At 38.3% G+C, this 16,418-nt stretch overlaps 1 protein-coding gene across 17 annotated transcripts in view; it reads right to left on the reverse strand.

Annotated features, from left to right (window-relative positions):
• The window catches only part of PSD3 (pleckstrin and Sec7 domain containing 3), an 800,398-nt gene that overhangs the window by 408,843 nt on the left and 375,137 nt on the right, over positions 1–16,418 (reverse strand). The window contains exon 1 of one of the 17 annotated variants that reach the window (XM_053900988.1): positions 8,914–9,041. The exons of the other annotated variants lie outside the window; for them this stretch is intronic. The gene's annotated coding sequence lies outside the window, so the exon portion shown is untranslated. Of the gene's footprint in view, positions 1–8,913; positions 9,042–16,418 lie in introns of those variants that run through there. 17 annotated transcript variants of the gene reach the window in all.

Raw genomic sequence — 16,418 nt, forward strand, 5'->3', positions numbered from 1 at the left:
CAAATCAGCACATTCCCTATATATAGGAAAATTAAAATTCATTAAAAAATGCAGAAGGAAAAAAGTTTCAAGGTTATATAGTTACCTGGGAATCTTTACATACATTCAATCACCATGGGCCTTTTCTTTCTAATCCAACTTCCGTTCTTCCAGAATTCTCCTACTCTTCAAGGATGAAGATCATCCTCTTAAAAAAATTCCAGTGCCTACAGAATACCCACCCTCCTCAGCATGATGTTTGTCACACTGTTCCCAGCATGGTGGTCATAGTATGGGCTGATCAAGTCTCTAGCTTCAGTCCCCATTGCGTCTTTCCCTGTACACCAAGCATCCCCTTTGGTCGAGTTATTGTTCCTGTAGCTCCAAGTGTCCTTCCTCCCCTCTAACATGGAAATCTACTCACTCCTCTGGGCTCAGTTCAAATGCCTCCATACAGCCTACCCAAGCCCTCAAATGACTTGACTTTACAATCCCACAGCACTTCTGCTATGCATCTAAAAAGGGCATTTCTTTAATTGTCTTGAAATAAAATTACATATTAGGAGATGAATTAAAAGATGCTCTAAAGTTAGAGGGAAAATTTTTATTATGAATTTATAAACAAATTTTTAAAAGGTTACCATCTCACATGGCTTCACTGGCAAAAAGCACAAAACAACATTTTTCCCTCAAAAAAGCTCTAGAAACATCAAACCTTAGTAATCTTCTATTGAATGAATAAGCCCTCTGGACCCTGTGGACTCTGGATTCCACAAGTGCAGTACAATGAGTTCAGGTACCACTTGGTCTTCCCAGTGATAAACCCTTATGGCCCGCATCTAAAACAGATCCATTTGGGGTGAAACTAGCTTTACAGCAAGTTTTATGCCCCAAAACTCCCAGGGATTTCTTTTAACTGTTTCCCAAAAGGAAATAGAACACATGCATACTGCAACTCATTTCAAAGGATAACAGTAGAAATTACCTTTTGTGATCTATGGCAGATAAATAGGTATTTAATAAGTATTGGAGTACCCTTCAGCTATTCCATCATCAAACAATTTCATCTGCTGGCTTTTGAGAAAAAATAAATTAGTTAACTAAAGAGCTCCATTGTTCAGAAAGAACATAAAAGGACTGCAGCATAACCCAAACTTTACCCCTGCAGAAGCTCTATTTTGTCTTTTGGGGGAACTTCCCCCACTGCTTGCAGACCTATTTCCTACCTCAAGGTTCCTGAAGCACAGACTAGATCCATTCAACCTGAACCAGCTTTGAGGACAGAGCACGTCTTAGGGAAAAGCTAATACATTTTCAGATATGTAAAACACCTGTAGGAGCCAAATACTGGAGAAGCAGCGATGCTGAAACAGTTCTTCTAGCTGGCAGTATGGTAACCAGCACAGAATACTGGACTCAGGAGAGAAGCACAAAAACTCGGTGGTTAAAAGCAAGGATGTGGGACCCAGATCCCGGTTCACATTCTGGCTCCATGTGCACTGGCTGTGCAAAGATGAGCAAGTTATTTCTCTGTGCCTCAGTTTCCTCCTCTGTAAAACAGGTAAGAGTGTTACCTTCATCAACGGCATACAGTAGTGCAGCTACTATTACCAGTCTGGCCCAAAAGCTGAAAAGCCACATGACCTCAGGTAAGTCACTTAACACCTCAACTACCTCATTAGTAAAGTGAAAGGGTTAAATTAAAACCCTTGTTCAGCTCTAGAATTACCCTGAACTTAAATTCGGCACCACAACTCACGCTGCCAAAATATGCAGTCTCAACTTCTTTATTAGTCATATACCAATCTCACATAAAATCAGCTCAGTTACTGTGTTTGTTTTTAATACAAGTTCAACCCTCAGTTCAACATTATGTCAATCCTCAACATTATGTCTTTCCTCAGAAAGACACAGTATGAATAAGTGAGATATAGAAAATAAGAACCAAAAATGTATTTAGTCTTCCTATTTACATTCAATTCTGAGTTCACAGTTTAAAATTTATAACAGATATGATAATACACAGAAAAAGAAGCATAGGAAGCTAAGTTTACTCTAACTTGAAGAATACTGAAATCCTATGATAATTTTTTACTCACTGCTACAAATATTTTCATCAACTTGTACCATTCAGGCTCACAAAAGCAAACCTTCCCTTTTTTTGACAACAAAAGAGCACCACATACTACATTTTTGTAAACGCTCCTGTTTTTCATGTTGCCTTTTTTTACTCTAGCTCTTTAAATATGGTCTTTATTGTAGGTGGGGTTCCTGAACTTTATGAGGCAGCCTGCTATTTTAGATGATGTAAAAGTCCAGTAGCTGCACTACTTCAACCCTGAAGAGCAAAGAAATTAAAGAGTGAAAGCATAAAGTACAGGCTTATATTTTCCTTTGTGCCCAAGGGTACACAGAGTTCATCTGTGTATGAAACGACCTTCCAAATCCCTCAAAAGTCTTTATTCAAACTCCAGTAACAGCAGACAGGCCTTCCCTTCAGTTCTGCATAGGTTCCGATCCAGGTAAAACTAAATGTTTATGCCCTGGATCGGAACCTATGCAGAACTGAAGGGAAGGCCTGTCTGCTGTTACTGGAGTTTGAATAAAGACTTTTGAGGGATTTGGAAGGTGGTTTTTTTGACTTTTCGACTCCAATTTCCCTCTTGCTACTATTATTGCCAATCCAGACAGCTCCCTGCAGTATCTTACTGATAAACTCACTGATAAGCATGCCAAGTACTATCTTCCATTCCCCTCCTAATTATTAACTTGGGAAGCATTTATTGAGTGAGAATTTAGGTGTCAGACACAATGGTCAATAAGGCAGATACAAGATACACTCTGGCATTATTGTTTGAGGTTATAGTTGAATAGCTGTAACAATTTTTAAAAGACATAATTTTAAAATTATAACGTTATTTTAAAGAAAAGACCAAGTGCATTAGGAATACATGGTAGGACAAGACTTAGTCTAAGGGATATCAGCCTTCCTGGAGAAAGTGACACTAAAGCTGACCCTCAGGACGACGATGCTAAGAGTGGGGGGAAACAGGAAAGCTCAATGCAAAAGAACAAAACATACTTAAGGAAGAAAAAGTTCACTATGGTTGAAGTTCATGGAGTGGAAGCGGGAGGTATGCAGAACATGGAGTAGGCAAAAGATGAAGCTAGAGAAGTAAAGCAGCTGCTACGTCATGAAGGTTCCTGCTGACATCACTATCAAAATACTTTTTATTCCATTTCAGGTGTATTTCTCAATTTTCCATAATAGTAGACCAGTATCAACTATCAGAAAATCAGAAAACTAAATCTATTACATGCTATATTAGCAAGTATAATATGTTAATGGGAGGGATCATATGTGCATTTTAAACACGGACTTTCTAGAGGCAGTAGATGGACCAGAAAGAGCATAGCAAGCGAGTTGTTCAGTCTCCAAGACAAAGCAGTGTGAAAAAATTGGGGGTCAAGACCAGTTTTCCACTAGTTTCATTTACTTAGATGTTCCCAAAGCACTCTAACTAATAGGACAACTATCCCTAACAAAATACAACAGTAAAAGACATGCTCTACATTTCAATATAACTATTATTATCCTCATTCTAAAATATCCGCCACAAAAAAAAAGTGAAAAAAGAAGAGATGAGAATAATAGTTACTTATACATTAAAATTCTCTGTATGTAAAAATAAAGCCCAAAAATATCAAGTAAAAAAGTTATTAGAACTACTATGAGCCAGCCTGCCTGAGGTGGTCAATTATGAAATAAAAATATATTAAAGTAGCTTTAATAAACCATGAAGGAACAGTTGGATAACAGAAGAGAAAAAAAAATTTACGCATAATAAGAATATAGTTCATAAAGTAGCTAGGAATCAACTTAAAAGTACAGAACTAAAATAAAGCTACAAAACTTTGCTGAGAGAAAAAAATCAGTACTAAATAAAGACTAGCCCTAGAATGAATATGGCAAAGATACCATTTCTCTCTCAAATTCCTCTAAAATTTAACACAATTCAAGGGGCACATAAAAAAAATCAGAAAGAACTAGAAGAAAATATAGCTAAATGTATAATTTCCTCACAGAGAAGATATTTCTAAACATGACACCGCAGAAATCATGTTTTAACTGACAGATTTAATTAATGTCAAAAACACCAAGCAAAATAAAAATGATAAATGGACAGAGAAACACCCATAAGACAAAGACAACATTGGCCTATTATGTGAAGGACCTCCTGGGTACCCATAAGAAGTAAGTGAACACAACAAATCAAAAAATGGGCAAAAGACACTGTACTGAACATTCTAGTTGCTGTGTCTCTCCTAGAGAAGCTATTTAATCCATAGCCTCTGGAAAGAACAGAGTACCCCCCTCCCCATCCTGATCTCAGCTGACTGGACAAGGAACAACCATCTAATGAAACTGAGCCAGTAGACTGCTCACTCCTAGAAACCTGGGACACACATGCCCATGGTACTGAGATGTTGATGAGTGCCTGAACTGAAAGGTCATGTTAAAGTAGGGACTGAACTAATGACATGGTCAGCCAAAGCCAGGTGGAAGAAAGAGTTATAGGAGAACAAGGAGGCATGGAGGAAAGGCAAATCCAAGATGTAAAGTGAAGAAAAGCAGGACACTGAAGATGACAGAGGGAAATGGACCTTCCAGTTCTTTTTCTGGGAGGTCCGAGTGTCCTTTGTATTCTATTCTTTGATACAAACCAGAGTGCCTATGATCACCGTTAGGTAAAACCAGTTCATGTAGGTTATCAGTCCACTACAGCCAGACCACAGATCCAAAACAGACATGAGCAAACAATTTACAAAAAAGGACAAAAAGATCAGAATTAAACATGTGACAAAATGCCCATACATGTAAGTTATCAAATAAGGACAGGTTAAGATATTCAGCTTTTGTAGGTATTAAACTGACAAAGATAATAAGGTACTGAGATGGTCGCACAGTGCAGTGTGGAAAGAAATACGGGCACTTATACATTGGAAGGAGGAGTGTAAACTGTAAATTTTCTAGTTTCAGTAAGACTAAAACTTGTATATCCTAAGAATCAGAAATTAGACTTTTAAGCATTTAGTTTAAGGAAATAGTCATAAACATGCACGAAAAATTAAGAATATTTACTATACAGCCATTTATAATAACACAAAAGAAACAAACTCAAAGATGACTTAAATCAGTGTTTCTCAAACATCATTCATTTATCACTTTAATGACTTTTGTATATCCCTTTACCACATGTATTGATTTATTTAACACTGTTCCTTAAGTCAGCTTATGCTTTTTATTATTTAACTTACTCTTTCCACAGGTTTTACTGAATGCCTACTATATGCCAGAAACTAGGTGCTGGAAATTCAGCAATGATGACAAAAATCCCTACCCTAGTGGAGCTTACATTTTGGTGGGAAGACAGATAATAAAATGAATAAAATATACAGCATGTTACTTATATGGTTAGGGAGAAAAGATAAAGCAGGCAAGGGGGAATATGAAGCTTTGGGGTAAAAGGGGTTAGAATTCTAGAGAAGGTAGCCAGGTTAAGTGCTCACTAGAAAGACTTGACATGAAGGGGCTAGCCATGAGACTATCTGGGAGATTAGCATTTCAGAAGATGGAATAGCAGTAGGGCAAAAGACCAGAGGTGGAAACATTTCTGGTGTGTCAAAGAAGGGCAAAGAAGCCAATGTGAGTGACGCAAAGTGAGTAAGAGGAGTGAAAGGAGAGATCATACAGCTATGGGTTGTAGACATGGGCTGTATTTTGTAGGGACTGGTAAGGACTCTGGTTTCTGTTCTGAGATGAGAAACCAAGAGACTGAGAAAAGACTGAAGGGGGACACTAGTTAAAAGGATATTGTAATAAACCAGAATGACTTGAATCATTTAGATTATGGTGGCTTTTGGAATGGTCAAAGAAATGAATTATTAATATATTTTGAAGGTAAAGCTGACCAGATTGCTGATATGCTAGATATTAAAGACGTAGTAAAATCACTTAAGGAGTAAGGCACTGAAGAGGTTCTGAGGACTCCCCAAAACTAAAGGTCTTTAATAGTAATTGTCATCACAGGTTTGATGTGCTAGTTACAATTTCATAATACATATTAGAATGTGTAACTTTTAATAAAACACACTCATTCATATTATTTTCTATAATATACCATGAATATAAATTTTACTTTTGAAATTGTCTTCAATGAATATATGCTTCCCTTTTATAATCAGATTCCTTTTTAAGTGGTTCAGTTTTTAATATATGTGCAAGTCTCGTTCAAATTGGGTTCTTTGTTTCTGGCTTGATGTAATAGGTAAGGCTTTTAAATTCACATCCAGGACAGAAAGGAACTGGGATAGAGACTTTCAAGGTGAGGTTAAGGGATTATGCTCATAAACTAAAAATAGAATTGCAGCAGTGACACAGATAGTATACATCATCTTAAAACTCCAGCAGATGGCATTCCACATGCAAAAATCAAGGTCCAGGAAGTAGAAGACAGATAGCAAATGTGAGATGCTCTTGAACCAGCCATGAACAAGCTCTTGGGCATTCACTGGACCAGGGGCCAGCTCTCTACCAAGAGCTTCCTCACTGCTTTGTGGTAAATAAGGCTTCTTGACACATGCCAATACCATAATACCATAATACCATATTTTAATAAGCTGCTCAAATGCTTCTACATAAATGTCATCTAAAACATTACCCAGGTAAAATAAACCTAGATTTTCCTACACAGCGCTGAAGAGGAATAAGAGCAAGTTCATTAAAAGTCAGAGTGGGCTCTAGAAGTAATTGACTATACTTTCCCTCTCCATCCTAATGGTGTAATTTTCATAGGTAACTAGGATTAAGTGGAGGTTTCTGGTTACCAAGAAGTCACTATTCTTAGCACTTTATTACTAAATAATAGACCATAAATGTACATACTAAATGAAATGAGAGATGAAACTCCAAAGCATTCTGGTCAGCATTAAGGTTTTCAAGTACTCCACCTTGCATAAGAACTAAGATGACTTTCTTCTAACCTCAATCAGATCAACAACTCATTTTATCTTCAAAATGTCATGTTGTACATCAGACAACTACTGGATGGACAGTTAATCTGAGAATGAAATGATAGAGGACTGTTCTTGATGTCTGCCCTGTGTAGACACAGCTCTCTAATAAAGAACATAATTATGGGGGTGCCTGGGTGTTTCAGTCGGTTAAGCATCCGACTTTGGCTCAGGTGGTCATCCTGTGGTTTGTGAGTTCGAGCCCTGCATCAGGCTCTGTGCTGACAGCTGGGAGCCTGGAACCTGCTTCAGATTCTGTGTCTCCCTCTTTCTCTGTCCCTTCCCTGCTCTTGCTCTCTCTCTCTCAAAAATAAATAAACATTAAAAAAAAACATAATTATGAATGGCTTTAAGTTGTGTCTTTTATAGAATGAATCATATGGTTTAACTAATTATCACACAAAGCCTTCTGACAAAGCTCACACCTATTCACCCTGCAGCCCTGAGCAAGGCTTTTAGTTTCTAAACCATCTTCTAATACTAGAGTTTAAGTTTTGATTTTATGTAGAGCTATGGCTTCATGATGTGATCAATAAACATTAAGTCTAAAAAGCTGTCCCAAATAATATACTGTTTTACCACTCTTGACAAGTGTTAGAACATGGGTTTCCTAGAAAGGAAAAAAATCTGACCCTCCCTTCCTCATCTCCTCTGCTCTCCGAAAGCACTTCTGTGATTAGTAAAGCTAAGTATCATTATTCACTAAATGTGTCCCGTTCCTCTTAAAAAAAAAAAAGAAAGAAAGAAAGAAAACAAAAAACAAACAAATAAAAACAAACACAAAAAACTGCATGGAGTGGGAGAAACTTTTTTAAGTACATGTAAACCAAAGTTCAAATTTTTAAAAACAAATATAAGCCTTCAGTGGCTGACACCCTATTTCAGCAAAATGCATTTCAAAAAATTTTGGTAACTAGACTCTGTTTGTTTCTCAGTAATCTCAATCAGTCTCTAAATATTCTACAAATGACCCAGAGGAAATGGGCTTATCGTACAAATGGAAATGGCAGACAACTCAAAACCAACTTTAAAACAAGCAGAAGGAAGAGGTCTTTGAAAAAGGAAAGAAATCTCAAAACACCACTTTCTGTACTAAGCTCTCTCAAAAGCAGCCAAGGTACTGCTCCTCATTTTAACCAGAAGAACCACAGAAGAGTGCTAGCATCCTAACTTGAGAGTACACCCTTTACAAATGTTCTGATTGGTGAATTCATTGGTTTCTTGCATTATTATTATCTCATCAGAGATAATAAGACAGAAAAGACATCCCTTAGTCCAAACATATCTTCTCCACTGCACTTTTAGACACAAATCTGGTATGCCTGGGTGGCTCAGTGGGTTGAGCATCCAACTTGGGCTCAGGCCATGACCTCACAGTTCGTGGGTTTGAGCCCCGCATCGGGCTCAGGGCTGACAGCTCAGAGCTTGGAGCCTGCTTCAGAGTCTGTGTCTCCTTCTCTCACTCTACCCCTCCCCTGCTCACGTTCTGTCCCTTTCTCTCTCAAAAATTAATAAACATTAAAAAAATAGACACAAATCTAACTTATTTTTAAAGGAAAACAATTTCTTAAGCCTGAAAGAAGAAAAAGACCAAAACACAACAGAGCAAAGCTTTTCCTTTAAAAGATTCTCTGTCAAAAGGCAAATTGCCCTGTTTCCTCTAGGGACACCTTCTCACAGAACAATCCACCAAAGTACCTTGAGTTTGTTTTTCCTCCTACAACTCATGGCCCTGAAAGGTGGAGCCAGTTTGCTACAGCAAAGCAAAGGGAATAACAGGCTGTGGCCAGTGACAGAGGATGCCTACTTTGAGGAGAAACACTTCTACAAATGTAATAAGCTGGAGCCAGGATTACTTACCCAGAGGAAAAACAAGTATCCTAAGGTTTTGCAGCTCCAGTAGTTCTAGAACACACTACTCACCACAGACAGGTATCACCTACTGCAAGTCAACTCAACACTGAGCTCAAAGTACCAATGGAGTTATCCTCCAAGTATTTTAGTACACAAAGCAAGACTTGGGCTTGGCTGTAGCTCTCCCATGACACAGTGATGACACAATTAGCTCCACACAGTATCTCCCTGCCTCCCACACAGCCTATGGCAATGGACTGACAGATGTGCTAGTTACTTAGCAATACTTTGTGGTTATTTCACCCACATCATTCACATAGACAGACAATGCAGTACCGTCGTTCCATAAAAACGTTTCCCTATCCTCCCACATACTGTTCCACATAATAATTTACATTATTACATGGAGGAACAAAATAATGGCTCATGCTTAGTAGAAAGTAACCATCCCAAGAGTCTTTAAGGATCCTATTGCAGATCTCTTTGTTCTCTGGGTCTCAAACAAAACTACTCTGCGTTATTTCAAAGGAATGTGACTGCCAAGTGATTAAGCCAAATGAGCTTAGAGCAAAAACTACCTTCTGCCTAAAAACATCCCACCATACAAACCATGCTAAGCAGGTATGCCTCATGGCCGCAGTCACTCCTGAGTTATAGGCTGGGGTGGGAGGTGGATATTGGAGGCTAAGCCAAAATGTCTCAAAACTCTTACGACAAACACAGTGTCCTCCCAGAGATGACCTGGGTGGTTGGTATATATTTTGCTAATGGTAAATGAACTAAATGAACCCTTGTTGGTCTGCCCAGGCTGAGGTAAACATTTCAGTGTGATGCAAAATTTCTCTCATTGCCATTCAATGCATTCAGATAAAAATGACAGTTAATATGTATTAAGCACTTCCAATGTTCTAGGCGCTGCTCTGAGACTTTTATAGGCATTAGCATATTTAATTATGAAGTAGGTATTATTAGTATGCCTACTTGACAGATGTGAAAACTGAGGCACAAAGGAGCAGCATGCCAGAGCTGGGATGTGTATCCAGGAAGTCTACTTAAGACATCACACTGCTTATCCTGCCTCCCTAGGACAGGTCAATGGCAGGGGTGGGGAGCAGTGTCGTAAGGCAGATTTACAAATAGTGGTCAGATGCAGCACACATGTTGAAAACATTCTGGAACACTAGGATATATACAGAAGTCAAGAGAATTGAATTCTTGTTTCAATTTCATCATTAGCTGTGACATTTGGGGCAAGCTGCCTCACTTCCTTAACCTTAGTACATTCATTCATCTGCACAACTGTGTGCATGTGCATGTGCGTGTGCGTGTGGGTAGGTGGACTGGGTGAATGTCCCTTCTCCCTCTAAATTTTTACAACAGTCTACTGTATCTGGTAAGATTATTAGAATACTATGTGCTACTTAAAAAATAGTAAAACAAGAACCTAATTAGGGGTTAGAAAGCAAAAGAAGTCTCATAATCTCCTGTTGGATAAAAATCAAGTTTATAAACTGCCCAGTAAACCCCTGGCCAACACTGACAATTCATGCTTACGGCAGTTAGATAGTACCAGCACTAATTACATGACTTAGTAAACTGTCCTACTTATTAGGGCTTGCTAACATGTGTACCTGTGTGTATGCATGTTCATGTACAGCACAGAAAAGGAGGGAGAACTATGTTATGTTTTCTTAGCAAGGACAACGCACTAAAGCAGCCCCTGAACAGTGCTGTGGATGCCCAGAGTAGAACTCAGTATCAGTATCACTGCGTTTAAGCTTCTGACAAAGCAAGTTCCACTTTCAATCATCTGATAAAACCAGGAGTTCTTTATAATACTTTCTTATTTTTAAAAATGACTATTTAAACTCACACATCCACACAAACACACATATACACAGTTTTAAAACCCACCAGCACGGAGGAATTGCTCTTACTTGCCATAGGAGAAAGGGCTCCCTACACCCCATATGTAAATGGAGAGAGGAAGAGCAGGTGTTGTTTGAACTGGGTAAAAAGAAAGATGCTGGTGAGTGGGTGGGCTTTTCTGGGTTGCACCCAGCCAGCTGGTATCAGCCAGTCATGCATGAGTGACTCAACTACGGTGATGACGGACAAAACTCTCTGACTTTTTCAAGAGATCCTTGTTTGCTGCTAACAGAAATGAACCATTCTTAGGAAGTTGCAGAAGGATCAGGTCAGGAAGAGTTTACATTGAACCAACACCACCTGTAGAAAAACCCCGCATGACTCAGTATATGGGGGTAACAGAGTGAACTTAAAAGCACAAACTAACAAGGGTTCCTGGTCCCTTTCTTTAATTAGAACCTACTCTATTTATAAGCAGTATACTCAAGACCAATGGAGGTAGACAGCTAATAAAGAAACCCTAGTTACTAATCATAGGAACAGAAAGTTAGTGCAGAGCCCTTCTTTGCCGTTTCAGATGGACTTCACCATCCTCCCAGTAGTCAATATTTCAAATGTCTTAGAATCCTAGGAAGGAATAAATACCTGCACCCTACTGCTGGATACACAACAAGACTTGTGTATCCACAAGACTTGTGTCTGCTAATTGAAGATCACACCAACTAGCATTTAGCCCACAACCAGAGCTTCCTGGATGAAAACCACAACTACTCTGCATAGCTTCACTGTGTGAATTCCCATTATCCCAAGGCAACTCAAGACTGCACAGTTCCAAAGTTTACATGCCTTTTATAACTCCTCTGTGTTGCAGAGACTGCTTAGAGGTAGTCTATTAGAGAGAGAATTTGTTTTTGACACAAAAATGCTCCCACCATGGGCTTAAGGGGAAAAATCTTTTCAGTTCTCTTCACAGCAACCTAAATGTTTTCTTTATGGGTGCCTGGATGGCTCAGCGGACCATGCGACTCCTGATCTCGGGATTGTAAGTTCAAGCCCCATGTTGGGTGCGGAGATTATTTAAAAATAAGTCTTAAAAAATAAATAAATGTTTAGTTTTAGGATGAGTTAGAGCTCCCCAAAATTTAGAGTTTTACTAATATACAGACTTTATTAATATTCAGTCAGTGAGAGCTTTGTAGCAAAGGTTTTAGACATAAATATATATCAGAGAATGAGTGCACGAAAGAAAGCTTAGTACAATATTATGGTACAGAAGCTTTCCTCTTATGTTCCCTTTTGTCAGAACTTTATGGAATCAGGCACAGGATTTATCTTGGGTAGAGACCCATACATTTTCATATTACTATGACTTTAAAATTTTAAAGGAGATATTCAGTTTCCATGTTTTTTACACTGTCAATGTACCACTCTAGAAAGCTAGGTCTCTAATGTGGTTGTTAATAAAAATAAAATCATCAGAAGAATTATAGGGACCAATTACTGAAAGTTATTGTTCTAGATAGACAAATACCAGCACAAAATTAAAATCGACATAATTAAAAATCTAAGCAAGGGAGTCAGACATTAATTTTTTTTTCTATTTTTTTCCCTTTATGCAATAAAGTAGCATAAAAGACATTAGGAAATTCCTTTACCCTGGAAAGATGCCTGAAAAGAACTCTATATTCTGGATTTGTAGTTCTTTCTTCTCTTCTAATAATAGCTTTGAGATACAGCTTCAATCCTCACCTAGCACCCCTGAGTGAAAGACACCAGAAGAGGTACAAAGTATAGAAGAGCAGTAGAAAGGAAATGAGTAGGGAATAAATAATGTCCCTTGTTGCTAATTTGAGCTTTATGCTTAATGGAAATAATCTAAAAAGTATAGTGAAAATAGAAGCATTTTCAAGTACATGGAATTACCTGATAATGCTTGATAATGAGGATGATGACAATGAAGATGATGATGACAGCTGACATTTCCTGCACACTTATTAGTTCCAGCCACTATGTTCAGCACTTCATAAGCATTATCTTAACCGAAACACCTCTAGGAAGCAGGCATTACTGTATTATTGCCCTTTTACAAAGGACAAAAGGGAAGTTTGGGGTTTGTTTTTTGTGGTTGTTGTTGTTTCTGCCCAAGGTCATACTGTCATGAAAGGCCAGGTTGGGCTAGGAAGATAAATCTCCTGATACAGAAACAGGTTCTTAGCCTTACATGTGATTCTAGTCATTGTATACTTAGAATTCAGACCCTAAAAGAGGTGCAGCAGTTAGCTTAATGGGATTATAAATTTTAAAATATTTATGTCAAGACTTGTATTAAGACCCTTTAAATCATATAAATTATCTATAATTATCTAAGAGCAATAGCCTCCCAAGGATAATCTATAAGAGATCTGATAATTATTCATCAAATATGAAGATATCATAAAAAGAAAAGGAAGGTCTCCCTTTCAATCCCTTGAGAGTTCTAAAGAGGATGGACTTCTACAAGGTAATCTCCCCTCTATTTTTTTCATGCATTTACAAATAATTGAGGTAAACATGCCTATCTTCCATCAGGAGCTTGAAAACTCTATTATTGATTACTAGTTCCTCTAATTTAAGGCCATATGTATAAACAATTTAGAGCATACTTATTTTGGCTAAATATAATAATGATCCTCCTTCTATTCACTATATTTATAGCTCTTACTGTTCTATACCCTTGAACCCAAACCACAGTGAGATTACGCCATTTCCACTGAAGGCTCTGAAGCTAGAAAATCAAAACAGAACACACTGGATGTGCTTGCGATTTCAACCACAACTCCTACTCCACCTTAAATAGAATGGACTGCTTTCTCATGGCAAAATAAGATTTATTACTGGCAAAGTTAGAAGCACAAAAAACAATAACTTATAAGGGAGACTGTTCACTAGCAGGGCTCCTTTGCAACAGATTTTAATTGGGAGAAAAATAGAGCAAATTCCAGAATAATCTAGTCTGCACAGCATTTATTTTGGGTATAAAGAAAATGACGTCATTATAGGGTTAGGATCTGAAACAACTGTCCCATACAAAACTGGTTACAATGACCAGTTCATTCCAAATTGGTGGGAAATGCTTTGCACTCAAATCTAGGAATGTACAGCCATAGATGGCTCAAAGCATGTCATATGAGTTCACAAACTAGCCTAGATTTTCTAAAACCTGGTTAATTTAAATAGAACAAAGTTTTAACTTGAGGGTAAGTTTGTTCTAAAGGGAAAAAAATCACTAGGTAAAAATACGATATATAGTAAATTAGAATACTTCTTCAAAAGTAAATAGCATCTTTCACTATTACTATTCTAAAAAGAGATTATATTACACATAGAAGACTGGCACATCTATACAGATATCTTGAAAAGGACAGGGAGAAGAGAGGCTGTCACCTCAGCAGTAAGCTACAGAAATCTTGCAGTCTGCTGGAGTAGCTGCCCCATGGGCCTTTGGCACCTGCAACCATCCCACTGACATGGCACTGTTTGTGGTCCCAGAGTTAGTGACACAGGCAGGGTGGCAACCCCGTCCTCAGTCATCACTTCCAGGGGATAGGACAGGGCTTCGGGAGACGGTACTTCCAAACAAAGAGAGCTCTGTAACCACCCCATCAACACCCTCTTAGTTGTGTCAGTCACACATGTGGGGGTTACTTAAGCCCTCAGAATCCCTCCTCACCCTCCCTTCTGCCCACAGGTATAGCTTTGCACATCTCATTACTACATCAGTTAGGAAACGGCAGAAGGGAGAAACACAATAAATCAAACTAGTCTAAGAGTCTGACAGGAGAGAATATGGAAACTATTGTTTTGAATAAACATATACAGTATAGGTAAATAAAATCCTTTCTCCTGCTGACCAATAAGCATAGATAACTAAATGCAATTGTAATAATCTCCATTCATATTGATACCCTTCACTTAAGTCAGTGGTATGAGCCTAAACAAAAGAGTTCTCCAGGAATGGGAAGAGTGGTATCCCTCATTAAAAGAGGATGCATATTAAATTTAGGGCAATCTGCCAACTCTGAAGTTGTCCTGTGGTGCTAAAAAAAAGTGAAAATAGGAAAAGGAGATTTTCAGATCTCCTCATGACCAGAAAATATTCTTAATAAGCCATTCAATGCATGTACTCAACTTTTCAATCAGAATACAAATGTTTTGATTGGCACTATCATTATCAAGAAGGCAAAGGCAAACAATTCCCTGATGAAACACTGATATTCCCTTGCTAAACCTCACCTTAGGGTTCGAAAACAAAAGCAGGTCCTTCAACCCGGATACCAAGAGACATTTATTACAAGCTTGGAACAACAAATGTCCTTGAGACTTTTGTTGAAGAAAAAAACAAACGGAACGGGAGATCAGCAGAAAAGTTTCTATGACCACGTGGAGGCAGGCATTTTTCTCGTGAAGGTACAGGTAGTTCAAAAGTTCTGCCACCACGACGAGAAAAATTCAAGTAATCACTCATGTTTCTGGGAGACTGTCCTCCTTACAGAGAGAGCCTCAGGCTGCTGATACCTTCATAAATGCTAAAATCAGTATACTAACCAAAAAGAAGAATCAATTTTAAAACACTGTGGTAACCTGAACTTAGCATTGCACAAAAATTAAAAGACAGCTTCTGCCTTCAAGGAGGTAGTAAGCTCTATAAGCCTCAGAAGAACCTGACTGTTCTTACTCTCCTTTTTCCTCACTGCCACTCCTTTCCCATGGTCTCACAAATGAAGAAGAAAATTACAGGGTTATAGCATGTTGGCTCTGGAAAAAAAATCCACATATTGCCTAGCCCAACTCCCTCATTTTACAGGCAAGATCAGCTCAGAAATGGGCAAGTGACATGCCCAGAGCCACAGAGGTAATGTGAAGCACTCGAAAAAAACCAGTCTCCCAAGTGCCAGCTCCATACTTCTTCAGTTCAAAGGGGAGAGAATTTGTCTCCTAAATGCAGAGGATACAATATCCATACACTGGACAGCTAAGAACCAAGAGAGAAATACATGGACTCTAACCTCCTACATTCTGGTTTCATTTCAGCTGCTGTGAGTCACTTCTGCTTTCTTTCATGGGAGAAACAAGGACTCTGAGAAAGGATAAAGAACGTAATGATCAGTTACTTCCTTCAGCCAAGAGAAGGAGAATTCTAATTCTCTACTATCTCTGTGCTCACCTTCCTAGGAGAGAGCATTTGGGATTTCAAAATAAGTATTTATCAGTCAACTCAGACAGAAAAAGGGTAATTGGTGGATGTTGCTTCCATGGAAGAACAGTACAAAAGTCAAGCTGTGTACACAGCCCAAAACAGACCACAAAAGAATGGAAAACGGCCTCTCCCTCCACTTGCTCTCCATCTCATCAATGCTTAGCAACATGATGCTATATAATGTAAGATTTAGCTATTGCTAATTCTTGGTGTTATTCTACCTGCTCCAATTTCACAGTCTCTTCATTGTTTTTCAATGTGGTCTTGTACAGAAGATTCTAATTTGTCACAAAGAGCTAACCTAAGGAGCCAGAATTCATATGATTTCATACAGTCAAGTAATAGATTTTTGGCATTGGAAATACACCTTATGAAGTATTTAATCTAATCTTATTTTCCAGATGAG

This window comes from Panthera pardus, unplaced genomic scaffold (genome assembly GCF_024362965.1).
Source record: "Panthera pardus isolate Hobbes unplaced genomic scaffold, ASM2436296v1 HiC_scaffold_13, whole genome shotgun sequence".
NCBI classification, from domain to species: Eukaryota; Metazoa; Chordata; class Mammalia; order Carnivora; family Felidae; genus Panthera; species Panthera pardus.